The 9,441-nt window shown below is 38.4% G+C and overlaps 1 pseudogene; it reads left to right on the plus strand.

The window, feature by feature from the left end:
* The first annotated feature begins 1,130 nt into the window (after positions 1-1,130).
* Positions 1,131-1,446, plus strand: LOC110141790 (ATP synthase subunit g, mitochondrial pseudogene; annotated as a pseudogene).
* Positions 1,447-9,441: the final 7,995 nt, after the last annotated feature.

The following is a 9,441-nucleotide window of genomic DNA, read 5'->3' on the forward strand; positions in this document are numbered from 1 at the left end:
GTGAAACTGGAGCCCATTATACAGAGCGAAGTAAGCCAGAAAGATAAAGACCATTACAGTATACTAACACATATATATGGAATTTAGAAAGATGGTAACGATAACCTTATATGCAAAAAAAGAAAAAGAGACTCAGATGTATAGAACAGACTTGTGGACTCTGTGGGAGAAGGCGAGGGCGGGATGTTTCAAGAGAACAGCATCGAAACATGTATATCTAGGGTGAAACAGATCACCAGCCCAGGTTGGATGCATGAGACAAGTGCTCAGGCCTGGTGCACTGGGAAGACCCAGAGGGAAGGGGTGGAGAGGGAGGTGGGAGGGGGGACCGGGATGGGGAATACATGTAAATCCATGGCTGATTCATTTCAATGTATGACAAAAACCACTGCAATGTTGTAAAGTAATTAGCCTTCAACTAATAAAAATAAATGGAAAAAAAAAATAGAGCCAGTGTTCCTCAACAAGAGGAAATTCACTTGCAGCAACAAACACCCAGTACAGCCAAAAATAAATATAAATAATTTTTTAAAAGTCAATTATTTTATGTCCCCAAAAGAATGAAGGAGAAGTAAATTCCCTCTTAGACTTCAAAATCCTCCAAGATACACACCTAGTGGAGTACTACATGCAGAGTAGGAGGTTAATAAATGTTTGTTGGAAGTTAACTGACATGTCCGATTGTTGACTCTATATGTCATAACTCTATGACAAAGTAGGTACTGTTGTCCCCATTTTACTGTGAAGAAACTGAAAAAGACAAGTTTGGTAACTTGTTTAAAAGGAATAAAGTCAGGACTCAAACTCAAGTCTTTGTGGTCCCAAAGCTAAAGTTCTTTCTCTTGCGTCATGTTGCTGCAAACCACCTGCTTTGCTAAATTAAGAAAAGAACTTGGCATCTTTTCTAATTATAACTTTTATAAGACTATTCTATATATGTAAAATCCCCTTCTATCCAGTTCTCCTTATTCCCTGCAAATGACCTCTTTTATTACTTCATTCAAAATGTGGACAGGCTTCCACATTAACACCACTTCTTTGTCTTTTCTCCCATCCTCCTTTCCTTCACTACTGTCTCAGAGAAAGTGGTGACCCTCCAGTTCTGGGTGAGATTTTTCTATTTTAGAAGCATGGCCCACTTTGTCCATAACCTCACAGAGAAGGCTCAAGCCCTGGTCAATGCTGCTGTGACTTCCTTGAAGCCTTGACTGGCCATATTTTGGCATCAGGTTAAAGTTGAGTTGGTTCCTCCAACCCTGCTGAGATCCCTATTGCTATTCAGAGGTTTAAAAAAATAGTCATTAGTGCTCAAACTTGTGGCTTCAAAGAGCTCACAGTTAAATTAAGGAAGCTCCACTGAATGGTCTGGTGGCCACTGAATTGTTAGTGTGGTTTTATGTTGGTGAGATCATAGGCAAGTGTGGCACAATTGGTTATAATGTTTGAAAACCAATCTTTAACATCTGATTATATTTGGTTTATTATTTGCGTGTCATTGAACCATGTGTGACCAGACTGTTATCTGAATAAAGTGATGTGTCAAAAATCAGTGTTTTCTCTATCAAACACTACACGACGGTCATGATATTTCTTGGTACTAAGTTGGGTTGTCTTTTACTTTGATACATTAATACAGCTCCAAATGTATGTCTTTGCTTAGTCTGAAATTGGAAAAGATATGTGCAAATATAACAATGTAGTATATACATATGAGGATAACATTTTAATTTGATGGTCTGAAATATAATATAATGTATATATTAAATCATGTCAGTAGTCATAAAGAATAAAATTTGGACTATTTCTTCTTGCAACATCACAGAAATACCCTTTTGATAAAAGCTGTCTATAAATATCGGTGTACTTCTTTTCAATTTGAATATAGTCTCAAGAGAGAATAGCAGGCTGGTCTTCTAAATGTGTATCTTTGCAACATCTTTAGCAGTAGGACAGAGTCAATGAGAATCCTGATCTACATTTTAAATCTAAGTTTGATACATATTATATCATTAATCTATTCAGTCTTATGATTTTTAGAACCTATCTTGGCAAAATAAAATATCTAAACAGGATTATACTTTAGTATCATGCATGGGTCTAAATAGCATATTATATCCTGAAATAAATAGATGTGATTGCTATGAAGAAAAAGAAAAGAAAAAAGAAATGATCTTCCTTTATCTCAAAGTGAAAGCTCCCTCTGTGTCCCTCATTCTCGTCCATTCTCTGGGGCCTTACTTCATCAGGAATCCCCACGACTTGACCACATTTAACTACATCTCATTCCTTCTTCTGTGACTTCTTCCTGACAATGTATAAATGTTTTGAAGTGCTCCCCATCTTAATACCCCCACACACACACATACATTCTCACACACACACACACTCTCACACACACACATCACCTCCACTCACCAGGCTACTCCTTGAATTACATTCCTGTTCCCATTTCCTTTCCTTTACCACCAAGTTTCTTTGTCAGGGTTTCCACTTCCTCACCATCTAACTATGTGCACCCTCACCAGGTACAAAAAATTCTCTCTTGATAACCACTGAAGGATCAAATCCAATAGCTTTTTCTTTGTTCTCATCTTCCTCAGCTTCTCTGCAGCCAGTCACTATCAACAACTCCTATTTCTTCATAACATCTTCTCCCATGATTTTTCATAATGTGTTCACTCTCAGATCTAGTTCTCATTCTCCAACTCCTCTTTCTCCTCCTGACCCCAAAAGTAAGTACTCCCTTTGGTTATGCCCATGGTTCATTCCTCTTCTCTTTACATTCCTCTTTTGGGAAGTTTACTCAATCTTTTCTACAATCTTATGTCTTGACTAATGCTCAAGTCCACATTTTCAACTAACTGTTGGACATCTGCCTATCCTCCTGATAACCCAAACTCAGTATGCTCAAAACAGTGATCTTTCTTTTTGTACATATATATTAATTATACTGTAAATACTATCCTCTCAATCACAGTAGAAAAAAATATTCACAAGCTAAGGCTATAGATGTCTAATGCTACCGAAGCCAAATATTAACCATAGGAAGTCTAATATTCAAATAGAATTTTTCTTTTGTTTAAAAATTATTTTTCAAAATTAGTGCACATTTTTCTTTAAAAAATTGTTCTTTTTATTGCATGCATCTCATGGATAGAGGAGCTTGGCAGACTATAGTCCTTGGGATCACAAAAGGGTCGGACACAGTTGCACCTAAACAACAACATAAAACCTTGCCCAGAGGTCATTCAGTGCTGCCATTTTCCTTATGGGTGTTTGTAAAAAAAAAAAAAAAAAATCAGAGACAAAACAAAATAAACAAAGAAAATGGAAACAGACTCAGATCCAGAGAAAAAGGTATTGGTTACCACAGGGGACAGGAGGAGGGGAAAGGGAAAAATAGGTAAAGGGAATTAAGAATACAAACTAGCAGTCATAAAATAAGTAAGTCATAGGGATATATGTACAGCAAAGGAAATTTAGTCAATATTTTATAGTAACTTTGTATGCTGTGTAATCTATGAAAATATCAAATAGCAATGTGGCATCCAGTCCCATCACTTCATGGCAAATAGATGGGGAACAGTGGAAACAGTGGCTGACTTTATTTTGGGGGGCTCCAAAATCACTGCAGATGGTGATTGCAGCCATGAAATTAAAAGACACTTACTCCCTGGAAGAAAAGCTATGACCAACCTAGACAGCATATTAAAAATCAGAGACATTACCCTGTCAACAAAGATCCATCTCATCAAGGTTGTGGTTTTTCCAGTAGACACATATGGATGTGAGAGCTGGACTATAAAGAAAGCTGAGCGCCAGAGAATTGATGCTTTTGAACTGTGGTGTTGGAAAAGACTCCTGAGAGTCCCTTGGACTGCAAGGAGATCCAACCAGTCCATCCTCAAGGAGATCAGTCCTGGGTGTTCATTGGAAGGACTGATGTTGCAGCTGAAAAGCCAACATTTCGGGCGCCTGATGCAAAGAGCTGACTCATTTGAAAAGACCCTGATGTTGGGAAAAATGGTTGTGAGATAAAGGGGGTTTGAAAATGTAGAGCCCTTAAACGTGACTGGCACATAAGTGTTCAATATATGCTGGCTATTTTTATTACTGAAGATAAAGCTTTGTGAATATCCTTGAATATATCAATATGTCTTCTCATTTTTAAAAATTAATTCCACAAAGTGAAATTGCTGTTTCAAAATATAAGCACATGAAATAAAAGTGTTATTTTAAGGTTGTTTGAGAGCTTCCTATTACTGGAAATGAATATACTACTGAGTGTTCAGAAGTTTGGAAACGTGAAAAAATCAAAATAAAGAAGAAAAATAGCCCTGGAAGAAACAAAGTCAATCAAGGAAGAATAAAGGAGATTTTTAAAGTTATATTTGTAATTCTCAGAGAGATTTAAGAAAGTATGAGTCCATAACAATAAGGATGCTGTGAGAAGAAAACAACTTGTGAAAAGGAAATAGCTTTTGGAAATTAAAAAATACAATTGCCTAAACTAAAATTTATTAAGGAGATAGAAGATAGAGTTGAAGAAATCTCCCAGAGTCAATCTGAGACCCATCACATTTGACTGATAAGGCTCCAGCAAAACAGAAGAGGAAAAATGTGGGATTATCAAAGACCCTGTACAATAGGTTTTGCCAAAAGAAGGACATTATTTTGAAAAAAATCGCACCAAGTATCTCACAGAATGAGTGAAAACAAACCTAGACACATCTCTATGAAATTTCAAAACTCCAAAATGAAGGAAAGATCTTAAAACCTCCCAGAAGTGGGAAACACATGCACCAACCTGCTTATCAGCAGTCCAGGTTTTTAGAAATCAATGGTACAAACCCTTTAAATTTCAAATTAATTTTCAACTTAAAGTTCTATACCCAAATTTTCAGTCAGTATAAGAAAATAAGGATACCATCAAGCATACAAGAACTCAAATTTTGTTCTTTTTCCTTCATATATAAAAGGTAACTTCTTTGCAAGTTATTTGAGGATGTACTCCAGCAAGATGAGGGAGTATAATAAAGCAAAGAGAAATAAAAGAAGAAAAAAAAATTTAATATGATAACCCTACAGTAACTGTAGACATGGATCAATCTAGACTGGAGCAAGAATATAGAGGCCTCTGGGAATCAGTGGTTTATTAGGGTCATCTCCTTCATTTCATTTTGGTTCAGTCACTCAGTCGTGTCCGACTCTTTGCGACTCCATGAATCGCAGCACACCAGGCCTCCCTGTCCATCACAAACCCCGGGAGTCTACTCAAACTCATGCCCATCGAGTCGGTGATGCCATCCAGCCATCTCATCCTCTGTCGTCCCCTTCTCTTCCTGCCCCCAATCCCTCCCAGCATCAGGGACTTTTCCAATGAGTCAGCTCTTCGCATGAGGTGGCCAAAGTATTGGAGTTTCAGCTTCAGAATCAGTCCTTCCAATGAACCAGCTCACAAAAGCCCACTGTTAATTTTCAGGAATACTACAAGTAAGCTGTTCAAAACATTTTAACATTTGTTATTAAAAATTAACTTCTGTAAATTTATAGTTAAATAAGTTATATTAAAAAATGAAGAAAATAAACATGCAAAACTCTTCAATTCCCAATTATTTTTGCTATTATCTATGCTTTTGAAATTATTTATATGTATTTTATCTGCTTGGTGAAAATAATAGGTAATAAATAAAACAATATGGGCTAACATGTAAGCCTTCCCATTTAGTTCCATCACGTTGGTAGATCGAAATTGGCCATAGTGAGTATATTTACAACATGAAAATCATCAAATGTTACAAATCAGGCCTTTACTTATTGTTTTCTTGTCTATCTAGACTTTGGAAAGTGTTCAATAAAATGTTAATAATAGACTAAACTTTAAAGTGTGTCATATCTATAATATTACATTATAAATAGCACAAAAATTGTCAACTCATGATTGACTTGCAATCATGGGTCGGCTACAGATACAAGAATTTGGCAAAAGTCAGCATTCTGTGAGAGTTAATTGGCTATACGGAATTTACAATGAAATCATTTTATACTTTTATTATAATTTGTAAATTATGTCCTACACATCCTTCAGTAAAATTCTAACAAACATATATACTATATAAAACGCAGCTATTAAACATTTTTTAGGACACCCCTAGACATTGGGGAGTCTAGTGACAAAGTTTGAGGCTCTGATAAAAGAAATTACAGATTCAACTTGAACCTGGTCTCATGAATATTCTCTTTTGAGTGGCTCAAACTTGGGGACATAGAACTCATAGAAAAAGAAATATAATTTAATAACATACGTACTTTTATGGGTTTAAACAATCTGTTAAAATTCATCTTCTACCCTCTAAGAAGATTGTGACCAAGCAGGACCCTATGGGGCCTTCCCAGGGACAGGCCCTCTCCCATATCCTCTCCTTTAGCTCCTCTCTCAAGTACCTAAATAACAGTAGCTGGGGCTCTGGGTGCAGAACACCTGGGTATGGCAGAAGCCCTCTTGGAGGAGGTCCCATTAACCCCACATAGAGCAGCCAGACCTTACACAGGAATGGGGAACAGACTCCTGGGGGACACAAACAGAACCTGCTACACACCAGGACCCCAGAGAAAGAAGCAGTGACCCCACAAGAGACTGACCCAGACTTGCCCCTAAGTGACCAGGAGTCTCTGGCAGAGACGTGGGTCAGCAGCGGCCTGCTGCAGGGCTGGAAGCACTGAGTGCAGCAGGGCTGGAAGCACGGAGTGCAGCAGTGCTGTGCCTGGGATCTTTTGAAGGAGGTCCCATTATCTTCATTACCTCCACCATCCTTTAACTCAGGTAAGTAACAGGGAGGGAACACAGCCCCACCCATCAATAGAAAATTGGATTAAAAACTTACTGAGCATGGCCCCACCCATCAGAACAAGACCCAGTTTCCCCCTCAGTCAGTCCCTCCCATCAGGAAGCTTCCCTAAGCCTCTAACCCTTCTCCATCAGAGGGCAGACAGAATGAAAACACAATCACAGGAAACTAACCAATCTGGTCACATGGACCACAGCCTTGTCTAACAATGAAACTGAGCCATGCCATGTAGGGCCACCCAAGACAAACGGATCGTGGTGGAGAGTTCTGACAGAATGTGGTCCACTGGAGAAGGGAATGGCAAACCACTTCAGTATTTTTGCCTTGATAACTCCATGAACAGTATGAAAAGGCAAAAGATAGGAAACTGAAAGATGAACTCCCCAGGTCGGTAGGTGCCCAATATGCTACTGGAGATCAGTGGAAAAATAACTCCAGAAAGACTGAAGAGATGGAGACAAAGCAAAAACAATACCCAGTTGTGGATGTGACTGGTGATGGAAGTAAAGTCCGACACTGTAAAGAGCAATATTGCATAGGAACCTGGAATGTTAGGCCCATGAATCAAGGCAAATTGGCAGTGATCAAACAGGAGATGGCAAGAGTGAACATCGACATTTTAGGAATCAGAGAACTAAAATGGACTGGAATGGGTGAATTTAACTCAGATGACCATTATATCTACTACTGTGGGCAGGCATCCCTTAGAAGAAATGGAGTAGCCATTATAGTCCAACAAAAGAGTCCAAAATGCAGTACTTGGATGCAATCTCAAAAAACTACAGAATGATCTCTGTTCGTTTCCAAGGCAAACCATTCAGTATCACAGTAACGCAAGTCTATGCCCCAACCAGTAATGTTGAAGAAGCTGAAGTTAAATGGTTCTTTGAAAACCTACACAACCTTCTAGAACTAACACCCAAAAAAGATATTCTTTTTATTATAGGGTACTGGAATGCAAAAGTAGGAAGTCAAGAAATACCTGGAGTAACAGGTAAATTTGGCCTTGGAGTACAAAATGAAGCAGGGCAAAGGCTAATAGAGTTTTGCGAACAGAATGCACTGGTCATAGCAAACACCCTCTTTCAAAAACACAAGAGAAGACTCTACACATGGACATCACCAGATGGTCAATACCAAAATCAGATTAATTATATTCTTTGTAGCCAAAGATGGAGAAGTTCTATACAGTCAGCAAAAAGAAGACTGGGAGCTGACTGTAGCACAGACCATGAATTCCTTATTGCCAAATTCAGACTTAAATTGAAGAAAGTAGGGGAAAATCACTAGACCATTCAGGTATGACCTAAATCAAATCCTTTACAATTATACAGTGGAACTGACAAATAGATTCAAAGAATTAGATCTGATAGACAGAGTGCCTGAAGAACTATGGACAGAGGTTCAGGACATTGTACAGGAGGCAGGGATTAAGAACATCCACAAGAAAAAGAAATACCAAAAGGCAAAATGGTTGTCTGAGCCCTGACAAATAGCTGTGAAAAGAAGAGAAGTGAAAGGCAAAGGAGAAAAGGAAAGTTATACCCATTTGAATGCAGAGTTCCAAAGAATAGCAAGGAGAGATAAGAAAGTCTTCCTAAGCAATCAATGCAAAGAAATAGAAGAAAACAATAGAATGGGAAAGTCTAGAGATATCTTCAAGAAAATCAGAGATACCAAGGGAACATTTCATGCAAAGATGGGCACAATAAAGGACAGAAATGGTATGGACCAAACAGAAGCAGAAGATAGAAGAACTATACAAAAAAGATCTTCATGACCCAGATAATCATGATGGTATGTATGATCACTCACCTAGAGCCAGACATCCTGGAATGTGAAGTCAAGTGGGCCTGAGGAAGCATCACTATGAACAAAGCTAGTTGAGGTGATGGAATTCCAGCTGAGCTATTTCAATTCCTAAAAGATGATGCTGTGAAAGTGCTGCACTCAATATGCCAGCAAATTTTGAAAACTCAGCAGTGGTCACAGGACTGGAAAGGGTCAGTATTCATTCCAATCCCAAAGAAAGGCAATTCCAAAGAATGCACAAACTACCACATAATTATACTCATCTCACATGCTAGCAAAGTGGTGCTGAAAATTCTCGAAGCCAGGCTTCAACAGTACACAAACAGTGAACTTCCAGATGTTCAAGCTGGATTGAGAAAAGTCAAAGGAACCAGAGATCAAATGGCCAACATCCGCTGGATCATCAAAAAAGCAAGAGAGTTCCAGAAAAAACATCTACTTCTGTTTTATTGACTATGCCAAAGCCTTTGACTGTGTGGACAACAAAAAACTCTGGAAAATTGTTAAAGAGATGGGAATACCAGATCACCTGACCTGCCTCCTGAGAAACCTATATGCAAGTCAGGAAGCAACAGTTAGAATTGGAGATGGAACAATAGACTGTTTCCAAGTAGGGAAAGGAGTAGGTCAAGGCTGTATATTGTCACCCTGCTTATTTAACGTATTTGCAGAGTACATCATCAGAAATGCTGGGCTGGATGAAGTGCAAGCTGGAATCAAGATTGCTGGGAGAAATATCAATAACCTCAGATATGCAGATGACACCACCCTTATGGCAGAA

The sequence above is a fragment of the Odocoileus virginianus genome, chromosome 31 (genome assembly GCF_023699985.2).
Source record: "Odocoileus virginianus isolate 20LAN1187 ecotype Illinois chromosome 31, Ovbor_1.2, whole genome shotgun sequence".
NCBI classification, from domain to species: Eukaryota; Metazoa; Chordata; class Mammalia; order Artiodactyla; family Cervidae; genus Odocoileus; species Odocoileus virginianus.